This window comes from Halichoerus grypus, chromosome 12 (assembly GCF_964656455.1).
Source record: "Halichoerus grypus chromosome 12, mHalGry1.hap1.1, whole genome shotgun sequence".
Lineage (NCBI taxonomy): Eukaryota > Metazoa > Chordata > Mammalia > Carnivora > Phocidae > Halichoerus > Halichoerus grypus.
The window spans coordinates 2089101-2103892 of record NC_135723.1 but is presented as its reverse complement, the minus strand read 5'-3'; the positions used below and the strand labels follow the sequence as shown (position 1 = coordinate 2103892).

The 14792-nt window shown below is 54.2% G+C and overlaps 1 protein-coding gene across 2 annotated transcripts in view; it reads left to right on the top strand.

Annotated features, from left to right (window-relative positions):
- The first annotated feature begins 256 nt into the window (after window positions 1–256).
- TNS3 (tensin 3) overlaps window positions 257–14792 on the top strand; it is a 207626-nt gene continuing 193090 nt past the window's right edge. For both annotated transcript variants that reach the window (XM_078059911.1, XM_078059910.1), the window contains exon 1: window positions 257–363. The gene's annotated coding sequence lies outside the window, so the exon portion shown is untranslated. The remainder of the gene's footprint in view (window positions 364–14792) is intronic.

The following is a 14792-nucleotide window of genomic DNA, read 5'->3' as shown; positions in this document are numbered from 1 at the left end:
GGAATCAGGACTGCAGCCTCCCTCCGCCCCCGACTTGCGGCGCGTGAACTCTCGGAGCAGGGGCCCCCGGGTGAGTCCACCCCTTGGCGGTCCCTCCGGGGAGGTCCCGGGGGCGCACGGGGGCGCACGGAGGCGCACGGGGGCACCCGGCGGGGGCGGGCCCGCCCGGCGCCCGCAGGGCTGGGCGCTGAGGCCAGGTGACCGGCGGCCGGGCGCGGCGGTGGCGATTGCCCGCGCCGCCTCGAGGGGGCCCTGCGGCGGGCGCGGCGGCGAGCCAGGAGGACGGCCCGCCCGCGCGCTGCTGCGCTGCTCGGCGCCCGGCCTGCTGCGGCCATCGCCCCGCCGGACCCGCCGCTCGCGCAGGTACGGGGCCGCACCGCCGCCCGCTTTGTTTCGGGCCGGCGCCCGCCAATCGCGCCGGGCGCAGGGAGGGGCTCGGGGCGCGCGCGGGAGCGAGCCGGTCCGGGGTCCGGGGACCCGGCGCGGGGCCGGCGGCGCGGATCCGGAGTCCGGATCCGGGTCCGGGTCCGGAGGCGCGGCGCCCGGCGGACTTCGCTCTCTGGGACGCGTCCCGAGACTGCGGGGCGGAGAGCCGAGCTCGGGGCCCTCTTTGATCTCGGCGAACAGGCTCCGTCCCCGTCCCCGTGCTGGGCGGGAGGGGGGGTGTCCCCGGGCGCTCCCTCCTTCCGAAGGAGCAGGATCCGCGGGCCCCGCGCCACCTGTGGCACGTGCCCCCCGGCCCGCCGGCGCGGTCGCTGACAAGCCGCCGGGGGGAGGGTCCGGGCGCGCTGGGCGCGGGCGGGGGTCTACGTGCGGGCGGGCACCGCGGCCTGACAAGGGCGCTGGGGCTTTGCTGGAAGTGATATGAAGATCGGTGTGTGGCGGGAAGGGACTGCAGAGCTGCACTCGATTCTTCAGACGGCGCTAGAGGGTGACCCCCCGCTCTCCACGGTGGTTAATACCAGCGCCCCGGGATGTGTGGGGCCAGCAGGGAGCACTGTTGAGGGTGGTCACGGCCTACCTACCCAAAAGCCCCCATCCCGAGGGGGGGTCCCAGGCCTTCACACACTGACTTTCTGGGGGTTTTCACTCCCTGTGACACCAATGCTTGAGCCTCCAAGACTCTAAAAATATACTGAGAACAGGAACGTGCAAGTTTTCATTGCATTCATTGCATTAATATGACTATTGCATTAATATCTCAGTGCCTGATGAAACGGCCTTCAGAACCAGCCGTTTTGACATTGTGGTGTATTTGCTGTGTGCCCATTGCTGTCTTTGAAATGCGGTACTTCTTGGCCCTTTGAAAGAGATTTGCTGTCCTGTGATTCTCCCCTCTTTAGGGCCGGGGAGGTTATATTTGCAAATCAATCAACAAGTATTAAGAAAGGCGTTTCTGTGGAGAGGCCTGGAGGGGCCCGGGAGAGGCCCGGGAGTCTCTGCAGCTGGTGGGTGGAAGGAGCAGGGCCCGGCTGCAGGGAATGAGGGGACCTTTGTGCACTGGTTGCTGACTGGGAACCGGCAGGAGGCCAGACTCCTGACCTCAGAGACAAAGTAATAGTAACTTACTTTGCAATCTTGCAAAGGAATGGTGACCCTAAAGTATAGCGCAGTAAGAGCACGTACTTCTTGAGTGTTTGCTTGTGCTAAATGCTTTGCATGCGTTCCTTTTGCATTTCTTCCAAATGGCAACCCTCAGAGGGAGCTGCGATTTTGCCCCATTTTACGGTTGTGCAAACGGAGGCAAAGAACAGGCTAGGTGTCTTGTGCAAGTTGATGAAACGGGGTGGCGCAGCCCAGGGGCCCGGCACGCCTGACCGAATGGATGCATATTCTGACAGCAGATTTCTCAGCTGAGGTGCCAAAGCTAATAGTGGCAGTGGAGGAATTCTTTGCAAAGCTCTGAGAAGGCAGAGAAAGTAGTAGCGGCTGGGAACTGTGTGCTCCTGGATGCAACTGACTACTTTTCGGAAGTGTAGCTTTGGCACCTAATGGTTTCAGATGGAGCAACTTACAAATGAGACCCTGGGAGCTAAAGGTTACAGGGTGAAATATGTTCCTGCAGGGGATGTTGCTGATGGGGGGGGGGGGGTTTAAAAAAAAAAGGCCTGGGAAGGAGGCAAAAAGGCAAGAAAAGGCCACTGCACAGAGTCATTGCTGCCATACTGCCCTCCCCCCCCCCCCCCCCCCCGCATTCAAGATCGCTTCCATCAGAGTGCTGCTGAAGGGGACTTGGCTCCTCTCAGGTGCGGGAAATGTTAGGAATCTGTTCTACTGCGCTGAGTCCTTAGAACTAAGGGCTGGGTCACCGCACCCCACAACTGTTCAGGCTAGGAACAGTTACTTCTTGATGCCTGTTCCTTTCCTGTAAAAGCAGGAAACGTGAATCTCCAGGTTTCTGGAACTTCCTGTGGGACCCTGCCTATGGGGACGGTGTTTGGTGAACGCCCACATCTGCCCGTGGGTCCATGAGGCGGGCCCTCCTGCAGGCAGATCGTGCTGTCCCTCTCCTTGTGCACTCGGGGACGTCTGGGTCTCGGCTGTGTGTCTGGGGCTGGTGCAGCCCTGCGGACTGTTCTGGAAACCCCCCCTCCTGGGGGGGCTGCCTGTGCTGAATGGGAAGGAGGAGGCCAGTGAAGGCAAGGATGACCACCACCTGGGGCCAACCTTAGAAGCCGCCATGGTGCCCCCCTGTGTCACTGAGGGGATGAGGGTCATCCATGATGACCCCTACACATTTTGAAAAGAGTTACGTTAATTTTTTAAAAAAGAAGGCGGTGATCTGGTATTAATAAATTTTGTCCCGAGTGGGCTAAATTAATGACAAATTTATGTTTAAGGAGTCTTGGTCAGTAATCAGGAAAATTCCCTCCAGTGGAGCATTCTCTGATCAGGGAAGGGAGGTGTTCCTCGCGGCCACCAGCTCCGGGAGAGAAGCCTTCCCAAGGCGTTCCTGGGCTGGGCAGGAAGCCTGGCCCCCCCCCGCCCCCTCCCCCCCCCCCGCGAGCTTCCCCCTGAACCCAGCCTAGTGACCTTGCAAGAATAACTCCTTTTGAATGCACAGCTGTGCTCACCGACGCGGGGCACTTGCTGGACAGGATCTGATCTTCGCCCAGCCTCGCAAGGCGTGGTTTTTGTCTGTATTTTCCAGCATTGGGCCCTGAGACTCGGCGAGCTTAACTAGCTTGCCCGTGCCATGGGGCTGGTGGGTCTGGGGACAGAGCCTGTCCTGCCTCGGCCACCAGGGGATGGCCTGGCGTGGTGCTGGGGGGCATCCCGGATTGGAACCCAGGCCCATCTGCAGTACTGGGACTTCTTCCCGAGCCCAGGGGTCCCCACGGTTCCCCGTGAGGGGCTGGCGAGGTGACCCCAGTTGGCAGGGCTCCCTCTGCAGCTGCTTCCTCGGACAGGGAGGCTGTGTCTCTCTCCGCTCCTCTCTTCCTTCCTCCCTGAGCTCTCATTGTGGCACATGGGGGACTCCCGCCTTCTTCTTCCTCTGCTCTGGAGAGATGGTTATGCTCCGTACCCGTTGCAGCCCCGGCTTTGTTCTTCAGTGTTAGGAGACGTCTGTGGGACCCTGTTCCAGCTTCCCGAGCGGGGAGCAGCTGGCTCACACCCCACCCGGGGCCCGGCTGCGCCCGTGGGCACCATTCCACGCTGCACCCGTGGGCACCGGCCAGGCCGCTGCGGGTCTCGGCGGCACTCGGGGTGCCCAGAGGCAGCAGCCGGGTGTGCCCGGGTGGCATTTCAGCACAGACTTGATGAAACTGGCCGCCAGCCGTGCAACCACTCCCTGAGGTTTGGAAGACCCGAGAGCGACGAGTAGCTCCGAGCCATGGGAGCAGGCAAGTGCTCTGGGGCGCGGCCCCAGGCCTGTGCCGCCGGTGGCTGCTTGCAGGGGAGGCCTGCCCGAGTCAGGACCCCGCTCCTGCCGGTGGCCCACAGCTGCAGGGTGCCGCGTGTCACTCATCGGGAGCGGGGCCGGCCCACATCTGGCCGGCCAGCGAGGCGCCCTGGGGCCGGGCCGGGCCATTAGCGGGGCGTCTGCGTTCTGTGCACATTCCTCCCGGAGCTGGGGCCGCGGTGCTGGCTCCCGGAACAAAAGGGCTCCATTGACTCGGGCCTGGCCTTCCTCCCTCCTAATTCATCACCTCTCAGGGGTTTCGGGAGGCTCACTCCCTCCCCACTGGTGATTTTGGACGCAGATCAAAGGCGCGGTTCAGGCAGCCCGCTGGGAGGAAGGAGTGGGCTCTGGCGGCCACAGGCTTGGGGAAAAGCCGCCCTTTGTCGCCGTGAGTGTCCTTGGGGTTTCCCACCTGCAGCCTGGGGCCTCGCTGCCCCTCGCGGGACTCACCCCGGCAGGCCCCACGGGGCTGTTGTGTGTGACTCGTGGCGCTGGGGTGTCCCTCCCTGGCCGCTGCGGACTCTGGTCCTGCTGAATGTCCGCAGCCCCGGGGTCTCCTGCTGGAACACCACTTCCTCATTCTTGGAGGCGCTATCTGATCCCCCACGGGGGCCAGCCCTGTGATAACCGGAGGAGGTGGTGGGGCACCTTTGTCCTGCTGATCCGGGACAGGTGTGTTTCCAGTTCATCACTAAAAGATCTGAAGCGCCCGGTGGGTGGTGGGCGGGGGTGAGGGGAGGGGGCCTATCTGTGCTGTCTCCACTGGGGGGGGTTGCTGAGCGAGGCCGGAGGGGCATTTCCTCCTGCCCCGGGGCCCACGAGGGGAGGGGCACTTGTCATCTATACTGCTCAGGGGTAGGAGAAGCTTCCCGGGTAATGGAGGTCTGAGCTTCTTAAGCTGATTTTTGAGTCCTTTCCTGCAAAACCACTTTCTTGTGCTCTCTGCCAGCTGTAGACTCGGAGAAATGATGCCGCGTGCCAGCCGTGCTTTTTGAGTTGACTGTGCCGAGATCCCGCGTGCCACTCTGTGCCCGGCATTTCAGCACCAACAGGGCAGTGACAGCGTGTCCCCACCCGTAACCACCTCTGCATGGGCGTGGGGGTCGATGGCCGCACAGCGCCCCAGGACGTGGACGCGTGGTAGTGGGCGTGATGACCAGTTGTGCTCCGGGCCACCTGTGTGCACCCTCGCACGGAGGTTCTTGAGCAAGACTCTGGCTGCTCATGTTCCTGGAAGGACTTCCAAGTCTGGCCGAGAGGTCAAAGAACACAAACTTTTTTTTTTTTATTGTGGTAAAATGCATAGAACATAACAGTTTCCATTTTAACTATTTTCTTTTTTTTTTTTAAAGATTTTATTTATTTGACAGAGAGAGAGACAGCGAGAGAGGGAACACAAGCATGGGGAGTGGGAGAGGGAGAAGCAGGCTTCCTGCCGAGCAGGGAGCCCGATGCGGGGCTCGATCCCAGGACCCCGGGATCATGACCTGAGCCGAAGGCAGACGCTTAACCATCTGAGCCACCCAGGTGCCCCTACTAAGCACATTCTTGTCGTGCAATGCCACCGTCCACCCCTGGATCCCTTTTTGTCTCGTGAAAGGAAAACTCTCTCCTCCCCCACGCCCAGCCCCCGTCCCCAGCCCCCAACTCTCTGGCTCCATGAGTGTGGGTCCTCCAGGGACCTCATAGAAGTAGGATCACACAGTCTTTGTCTTTTTTGTGACTGCCTTATTCCACTCACATCCTCCAGCTTCATCTGTCCCGTGACAGGTGTCAGAATGTCCTCCCATTTTAAGGCTGGATAGTATTCCATTGCATGGATGGACCGCGATTTGTGTGTCCGTGGTTGGACACTTGGGCTCTTCCTTCAGTTTGGCTGTCGTGAGTAATGCCGCTGGGAACAAGGATGCACGGGTATCTGTTTTGACCCCTGCTTTTGCTCCTTTTGGGTGTCACCCAGGAGGGGACAAGACTTTTGGAAGTCCCCCCACATATTGCATTGGAGAAACCAGTGCTCATTGGAGCCTCTCCGGGTCCACCGGTGTCCCTGAATGCCGGCGCCCACGGGCTAAAAACCAGGCCTGCAGGCGAAGGAAGAGGGAGGCTTCTTACTGAGCCATTTTGACAGATCGTGTAAACTCTGTGATTAATGGAATGAGAAAGCAGGAAGAATGTCTTTCATTTAAAAAAAAAAAAAAGAGCCTTCAGGGTTGCTTGGTTTTATTTTCAATTAAAAGGGTCTGATTTTGTTTCTGGAGAATGGTTTTAATTTGGATAAATAGTTCAGTCTGGGAACTGCGTGCCAGAGCTTATGATCTATGAGTGCAGTTACCCAGAGTTCCCTGAGTGGCTTTTCGGAGGGAACACGGACCTGGGCCCTGCGTTGGTCTGGCCTCTGTGCGGTGGTGATGAGCGTCCTGTGCCTGGGAAGGGGTGGGGGGAGGCAGCCCTCCTGACTGGTGTGCAGGACCTATGGGGGGGGGTGGGGGCCGCGCTGGGAGCAAGGGGCCCCAGCCTGGTGGTCGCTGGTTAATTTTTATCCTCCAAGAATGTGTTCACAGCCTCACGTCAGGAATGCCAACAAGCAGGCCCTCGCCCCACCCCACTTCCCAGTTGGACCAGACTTAGCGGCATCTTTTCCAACGCGGGCATTTGCAGCATCGGTCAGGTTTGGAGGATGCGGAAGGGGTTCTTACAGGCTACAGGTGGGGCCGATGATGGAAGCTTCCGAGGCCAGGCACGCTTCAGGGCCCGGCACGGGACTCTCTAAAGCCTGGGCCTGTGCGCCTTCTTTCAAAGGGCTTGAAGTTGGATCTCCGAGTTGGACTGAAGCTGGGGAGGGAGGGAGTCCTGGGGGCTCTGGGGACAGAGCCCTCAGGTGGAGGGACTGTGGGCAGAGGCCCCAGGCAGGAGCGTCCTGGTGTGTCTCTGGGGCAGGGAGGGGTAAGAAGGCACAGGAAGGGGCATCCACTTGTTAAACTAGGACAGGTGTCAAGCCTTCACTCTCCATGCTGTGTAACCAGTTGGCGGGGGAGGGGGTCTGCGGCTGGCGCGGCCACCTCCTGGGCCTGTGGGAGCTCTAGGATGGATGGGGAGCTGCCCCGGAACGTCCCCGAGTGAGTAGTGCAGCCGCATAGGAGGGAGGGTGGACGAGCCCCTGCTGGTGGCCCACCTGCCAGGCTGCGATTTTAACGGGAGGAGACGTTCGCATGAGATTGGGGCAGCGACAGAGTTGAGTTCTCTTGTCCTCGCCCCTCCCCACCCCGTGTACCTAGGAAGGCCCGAGGTGTAGGTCACCCGGAAGGGCACAGTTTGCTTTCATAGCATTTCAGCTGTGGCTGGAGGTGCTGTCCCCACACTGACCACTGTCCTCACCCCGCCCCCGCGCGCGCCCACCTCCTCCTCCCCGCCAGGTGGGAGCGAGCGCCCGGCCACCACGGGGCCGACTTTGTCAGAGCTTCCTCCGGGGAGGAACACGTCCGCTGCAGCTCTGGGGGGCTGTCTGCAGGCCTCTCTGACTTAGCGCGAGGCCCACGGGGAGGTGTGTGCGGCCTCGGCCCTCGGTGGCTAGGCGGGGCCATCCTGCCCCAGGGCCTGCGGGCTGGAGCCCACTGCTTTTTCACACACGGGTTTGGCTCTTCTGTCTGCGCCGGTCCCGGGCTCAGCAGGTGCAGGGGGCACAGGAAGCCGTAGCCGGCCGCGTGCGGCAGGATGGGGGGCCCCGGAGCCGCAGTCCAGCCGACTGTGGCCCCCTGAGGCTCTGTGACCCGCTCTCTTGGTCACTGTCTGGCTAGGACCTGCGGGGCTGAGCTCAGCTCTGCAGCCCAGAGCGTTCAGTGGGCCCCCGACAGGCCCAGCTTCCCGTGTCTGGTGCCAAGCTGGGGCTGGGTCACCGGGCTGGAGCTGTCGGGTGTTGGAGCCCTTGGCCGCTGGTGAGCTCTCTCGTTTGCTCTGCGTGGAGTTCGGGGCTAACTGCCTGCCTTCCATTTGTCTGAGCCTGTTGTTTCTGCTGTGTTCGGCCTGGTGTCAGACCCGTGTGCTTTGAGGACATTCGCGTGTCCGTGTCCCGTGCTGAGCACAGAGGAGGCCCTCTGCAGCGTCGCTGAACACGCGGGGGGGGGGGGGGGGCCCTGAGGACGCTCCCTGGTGACGGTGTGCACTGGGGGTTTCCTGGGGACCCACCAGCTGTCATTTTCCTTCCTTGTTATTCTTCGGCTACTTCAGCCTTAGGAGGAGCCTCAGGCCAAACGAAGCATTTCCCTCCAGTCCAGCCCCTACCTCCCCCGACATGAAACTGGGAAGGGGGTGGGCTGTGTCCCCATGGCCACAGCCCCCTGTGCCCTTCCTGATGCCCTCTGGGGTCGGGAGTCTCTCTCCCCTCAAATCTGAGCTCTTCCAAGGACAAGAACAAAGCCTGCTGCTTTCATTCCTGTAACATAAGAGCTTTCAGGTCACTTGGTCCCTGGATCCTCTGTGTCGCCCCCGCATCCACAGCCCATCCTGCACGCATCACAAACCAAGGACACGGCCCCACGCTCGGATGGGAGCATTCTAGAAGCTGATTCCTCACTGGGAGAGAGGGACATGCTCGCATGTTTCCTCAGGGTTTCAGTAAGTTTTCCAGCCCCACCACTCCCCTTTTTCTGGAAGGTTCTCTTTGCAATTTACTCCATTAACTTCCAGGCGAGGCCCGTTGACGCTTCTCTGACAGACTTGAGAATCCAGCCCGCTGTTAATTTCTTGGAAAACAGCCACATTTCAAGTTGTCCTGTTATGGAAAGTTGCCAGCAAGTGCCCGCTCGGAATCCAGGCAGGCTCCCTGACGAGAGCGGTGAACACTGTCCTCTGCTCGGTGCACAAAAGAATGTTCTCTTTGGACAGAGCGAGTGGTGGGGTTTCCTTGCAGCCCACACTGTAAAAATGGCGAGAATTATTTCCTTTGTCTTCCGCTCAAAATGGATCCAGTGTTGATGTAGACTCACCAGGATGTGTAATCTCTTGTCTAATATTTAAATGAGGGTTTTGTTCTTGGAAAAGTGCTGGGCACCCAGCAGACCCCTGTGGGGACGAGTCTCCCGTCCCACTTATCGGCTTTCTTTCCCGCCGGTCCAAGGTCACGTTCACAAAGTCTTTCTTTGGGACTGAGTGCATTTAAAAAACCCACAAAAACTGTCCAAATTCTGGAGGGGTGTTTCCATCCGCGTCATGGTAGGCGTGGTGCCAGAAACCCAAGTTCGCTGTTGGGAGAAGGGATGGGCCAGGTGACAGCAAGAGGCTGACCGTGCTCGAGGGCCACGTGGTCTCTGCCCGTCCACTGGCCCGTTGGCCCTTCTCTAAATGGACAGCGACCCTCTGGAGGGCCGAGGTGTGACTCCATCACCTGCCTCTGTTTCCCGAATGCACTCTTCTGGTCCCAGCCTGATGAGGATGTGGCGCGTGGCCCAGAACAGGCAGCTGTCGTTTGCACGTTCCCTCCCTTGCTTATCGCTTTCATGCACCTGACACTGACCGAGCGCCGGCTGTGCCCCAGGGGCTTGTCACTGTCACCACGCTGCAGGAAGGGGGCAGGAGGGTCCACTGGCTTGCTGGGGGGGGTGGATTGGATGTTGCAGCGAGGGCTGCCAGGGGTCTGCCCCTCCGCGGTGGTGTCTTCCTTGGGTCCCTGAGCGCTGTCACTGCCCGGCTGGTCTGCCGTCTCCGGAAGGTCCCGAGAGGAGTCCCCAGGCCCCATGGTGTCCCAGCGCATGCCGAGGCCCCGCAGGGGCAGGCAGCAGTGGGCGGTGGGGGCCAGAGCATCAGGGGAGCCCTGCTTCTCTTCCTCTTTGGGCCACGGCTGGCCTGAGGCCTTGTCGAAGACCAGCAGACGATGTCACCCGCCCCACTGGCCAGAGGGATCGGAGGGAGCGAGTCCTCTCTGCACCTGCCCCTGCAGACCTGTGCGGCTCGCCTCAGACACGTGCACCCCTGCTCATTCCACTGTGACCTCTGTGTCCCAGGGACCGGAGACCCAGCCCTGGGGCTCTTTTCTTTTCTTTTTTTATGTTTACTGAGTTTTTTTTCTTATGAAGTATAGTTGACATCCAATATTATATTAGTATCAGGCAGACAACACAGTGTTTCAGCATTTATGTACGTTACAAAGAAAGCAGCGTTACACATCTGGATACTGTCTGTCACCATACAGAGTGGTTACATATTAGTGTCTGTAGCCCCCAGGCTGTGTATGGTATCCCCGTGTCTTTTATAAAAAAAATTTTTTATTTTTATTTTTATTATTTTTTAAAGATTTTGTTTATTTATTTGACAGAGAGAGAAAGCAAGAGAGGGAACACAAGCAGGGGGAGTGGGAGAGGGAGAAGCAGGCTTCCCACTGAGCAGGGAGCCCGATGCGGGGCTCGATCCCAGGACCCTGGGATCATGACCTGAGCCGAAGGCAGACGCTTAACTGACTGAGCCACCCAGGCGCCCCCCCCCTTTTTTTAAATAACTACACATTTGTACCATTTAATCCCCTTCCCTACCCCCCTACTTTCTGGCAACCACCAGATAGTTCTCTTTGAGTCTGTTTATTTATTTATTTATTTTAAATTTCACATATAAGAGAAATCATATGGTATTTGTTTTCTCTGAACAACTTATTTCACGTAGCGTAACACCTAGGTCCATCCATGTTGTTACCAATGGCAAGATCTCATTCTTTCTTGACGGCTGAGTAATATTCCATTGTGTATATATATTCCACACCATCTTTATCCATTCAGCTACCAGTGGACTTTTGGGCTGCTTCCATAGCTTGGCAATTGTAAAGAATGCTACAAAAACATAGGGGTGCATGTATCTTTTCAAATTAGTATGTTTGTTTTTTGGGTAAATACCCAGTAGCAGAACTGTTGGATTGTATGATATTTCTATGTTTAATTTTTTGAGGAACCTCCATACTGTTGTCCACTGTGGCTTCACCAGTTTGTATTCCCACCAACAGTGCACAGGATGAGGGGTGGGGGTCTCTTTTCTCCACATCCTCACCAACACCTGTTGTTTCTTGTCTTTTCAATTTTAGCCATTCTGACAGGCGTGAGGTGATATTTCATTGTGGTTTGGATTTGCATTTCCCTGATGACGAGTGATGTGAAGCATCTTTTCATGTGTCTGTCAGCCATCTGGATGTCTTCTTTGGAGAAATGTCTATTCGGGTCCACTGCCCATTTTTTTTTTTTTAAGATTTTATTTTATTTATTTGACAGAGAGACAGACACAGCGAGAGAGGGAACACAAGCAAGGAGAGTGGGAGAGGGAGAAGCAGGCTTCCCGCGGAGCAGGGAGCCCGATGCGGGGTTTGATCCCAGGACCCTGGGACTATGACCTGAGCCGAAGGCAGACGCTTAAGGACTGAGCCACTCAGGCGCCCCATCCACTGCCCATTTTTAATTGGATTATTTGTTTTTGTGTGTGTGTGTGTTGAGTTGTGTTAAGTTCTTTATATATTTCAGATACTAATGCTTTATCAGACATGTCATGTGCAAATATTTTCTCCCATGCCCTCAGTTGCCTTTCATTTTGTTGATGGCTTCCTTCACTGTGTGAAAGCTTTTTAGTGTGATGCAGTCCCATTTGTTTAGTTTGGCTTTGTTGCCCTTGCCTCAGGAGACTGGTCCAATCCATATCCCTAAGACCAACGTAAAGAACTTACTCTTCTAGGCGCTTTATGCTTTCAGGTCTTACTCTCAGGCCCTTAATCCATTTTGAATATATATTTTTAAATTTTTTATTGTTATGTTAATCCCCATACATTACATCATTAGTTTTAGATGTAGTGTTCCATGATTCATTGTTTGTGCATAACACCCAGTGCTCCATGCAGAACGTGCCCTCTTTAATACCTGTCACCAGGCTAACCCATCCTCCCACCCCCCTCCCCTCTAGAACCCTCAGTTTGTTTTTCAGAGCCCATCGTCTCTCATGGTTCGTCTCCCCCTCCGATTCCCCCCCTTCATTCTTCCCCTCCTGCTATCTTCTTCTTCTTTTTTTTTTCTTAACATATATTGCATTATTTGTTTCAGAGGTACAAGTCTGTGATTCAACAGTGTTGCACAATTCACAGTGCTCACCATAGCACATACCCTCCCCAATGTCTATCACCCAGCCACCCTATCCCTCCCACCCCCAACCACTCCAGCAACCCTCAGTTTGTTTCCTGAGGTTAAGAATTCCTCATATCAGTGAGATCATATAATACATGTCTTTCTCTGATTGACTTATTTCGCTCAGCATAATACCCTCCAGTTCCATCCATGTGGTTGCAAATGGCAAGATCTCATTCCTTTTGATGGCTGCATAATATTCCATTGTATATATATACCACATCTTCTTTATCCATTCATCTGTTGATGGACATCTTGGCTCTTCCCACAGTTTGGCTATTGTGGACATTGCTGCTATAAACATCGGGGTGCACGTACCCCTTTGGATCCCTACATTTGTATCTTTGGGGTAAATACCCAGTAGTGCAATTGCTGGATCATATGGTAGCTCTATTTTCAACTTTTTGAGGAACCTCCATACTGTTTTCCAGAGTGGCTGCACCAGCTTGCATTCCCACCAACAGTGTAGGAGAGGTTTCCCCTTTCTCCACATCCCCGCCAACATCTGTCCTTTCCTGACTTGTTAATTTTAGCCATTCTGACTGGTGTGAGGTGGTATCTCATTGAGGTTTTGATTTGGATTTCCCTGATGCCGAGCGATATTGAACACTTTTTCATGTGTCTGTTAGGCCTTTAATCCATTTTGAATGTATTTTTGTGGATGGTGTAAGGAAGTGGTCCTGTTTCATTCTTCGGCATGTGGCTGCCCAGTTTCCCAACACCTTTTGTTGAAGAGACTTTTGCCCATTGCGTATTCTTTCCTGCTTTGCCATAGATTCTTTGACCCTATAGTTGTGGGTTTATTTCTGGGGTCTCTATTCTCTCCCATTGATCAATGTGCCGGACCATACTGTCTTGATGACTACAGCTTTGTAGCTATTACTACAGCTTTGTACACTTTGAAATCAGGGAGTGTCAATATCTCCAGGTTGTTCTTTCTTAAAATCCTTTGACTATTAAGGGTCTTTTGTGGTTCCAAACACATTTTAGGATTCTTTATTCTAGTTCTGTCTATGAAAAATGCTGTTGGTATTTTGAGAGGGATTGCATTGAATTTGTAGATCGCTTTGGGGAGTTTGGACATTTTAGCAATATTCTTCCAATCCGTCAGCACAAAATGTCTTTCTGTTTCTGTGTGTCATCTTCAGTTTCTTTCATCAATGTCTTGTGGTTGTCAGTGTACAGATCTTTCACTTCCTTGGGTATATTTATTCCTGGGTATTGTATATGGAATAATTTTCTTCATTTCTCTTTTTGATGACTTGTTATTGGCGTATAGAAATGCAACAGATGTCTGTATGTTAGTTTTGTATCCTGTGACCTTACTGGATTCATTCATTAGATCTGATAATTTTTCGGTTGGAGTCTTCAGAGGTTTCGATGTGTAATATCACGTCATCTGCAAATAGTGACAGTTTTAATTCTTTTCCAATTTGGATGCCTTTTATTTCTTTTTCTATGTAATTGCTGTGTCTGGGGCTTCCAAAACTATGTTGAGTAAAAGTGGTGAGAGTGACATCCCTGTCTTGTTTCTGGTCTCAGAGGAAAAGCTCTTAGCTTCTCACCGTTGAGGATGATGTCAGCTGTGAGCGTCTTAGACATGGCTTTGATCACGTTGAGGTATGTTCCTCTGTACCCACTTTGTTGAGAGTTTTTATCATAAATGGATGTTGAGTTTTGTGAAATGCCTTTTCTACATCTACTGGGATGATCACATGATATTTATCCTTCGTATTGTCTTTTTTTTAAAAAGAGAGAGAGTTCACATGTGCAACGGGGCGGGGAGGTGGAGAGGCAGAGGGAGAGGGAGAGAAACAGACTCCCTGCTGAGCGTGGAGCCCCACTTCGGGCTTGATCTCACGACCCTGAGATTGTGACCTGAGCCAAAATCAAGAGTCGGTCACCCAACCGACTGAGCCACCCAGGTGCCCCATAGCCTTCATATTGTTAATGTGGTGCATCGCAGATGTCAAACCATCCTTGCATCCATGGAATAAATCCCACTTGTCACGGTGAATGATCCTTCTAATGTATTGTTGAATTTGGTTTGCTAGTATGTTTTTGAGGATTTTAGCTTCTTTGTTTATCAGGGTTATTAACCCATCGTTTTCTTTTTTTGTTGTGTCTTTGGTTTTGATATCAGCGTCATTTTGGCCTCATAGACTTAATTTGGAAGCATTCCTTTCTCTTCCCTTTTTTGGAATAATTTGAGAAGGGTCGGTAGTAACTCTTCTTTAAATGTTTGGTAGAATTCACCTGTGAAGCTGTCTCATCCTGGACTTTTGTTCTTTGGGAATTTTAAAATTACTGATTCGATTTCATTCCTTGTAGTCAGCTGTTCAGATTTTCTATTTCTTCGTGATTCAGTCTGGGAAGCTTATGTGTTTCTAGGAGTTTGTCCATTTCTTCCAGGTTTTCCAGTTCGTTGGCATATAGTCGTTGGTAGTTGTGTCTTCTGATCCTTTGTATTTCTGGGTGTCAGTTGTAACTTCTCTTCTTTCATTTCTGTTTTTATATATTTGGGCTCTCTCTTTTTTTCTTGATGAGTCTGGCACGAGGTTTATTGATTTTGTTTATACTTTCAGAGAAGCAGCTGTTAGTTTCATTGATCTAATTTTTTTAGTCTCAGTTTCATTGATATCCACTCTCATCTTTATTATGTCTTTCCTTCTACTAACTTAGGGTTTTGTTTGTTTTTCTTTGTGTAGAGTTAGATTGTTTATTTGGGAGTTTTTGTGTTTCTTGAA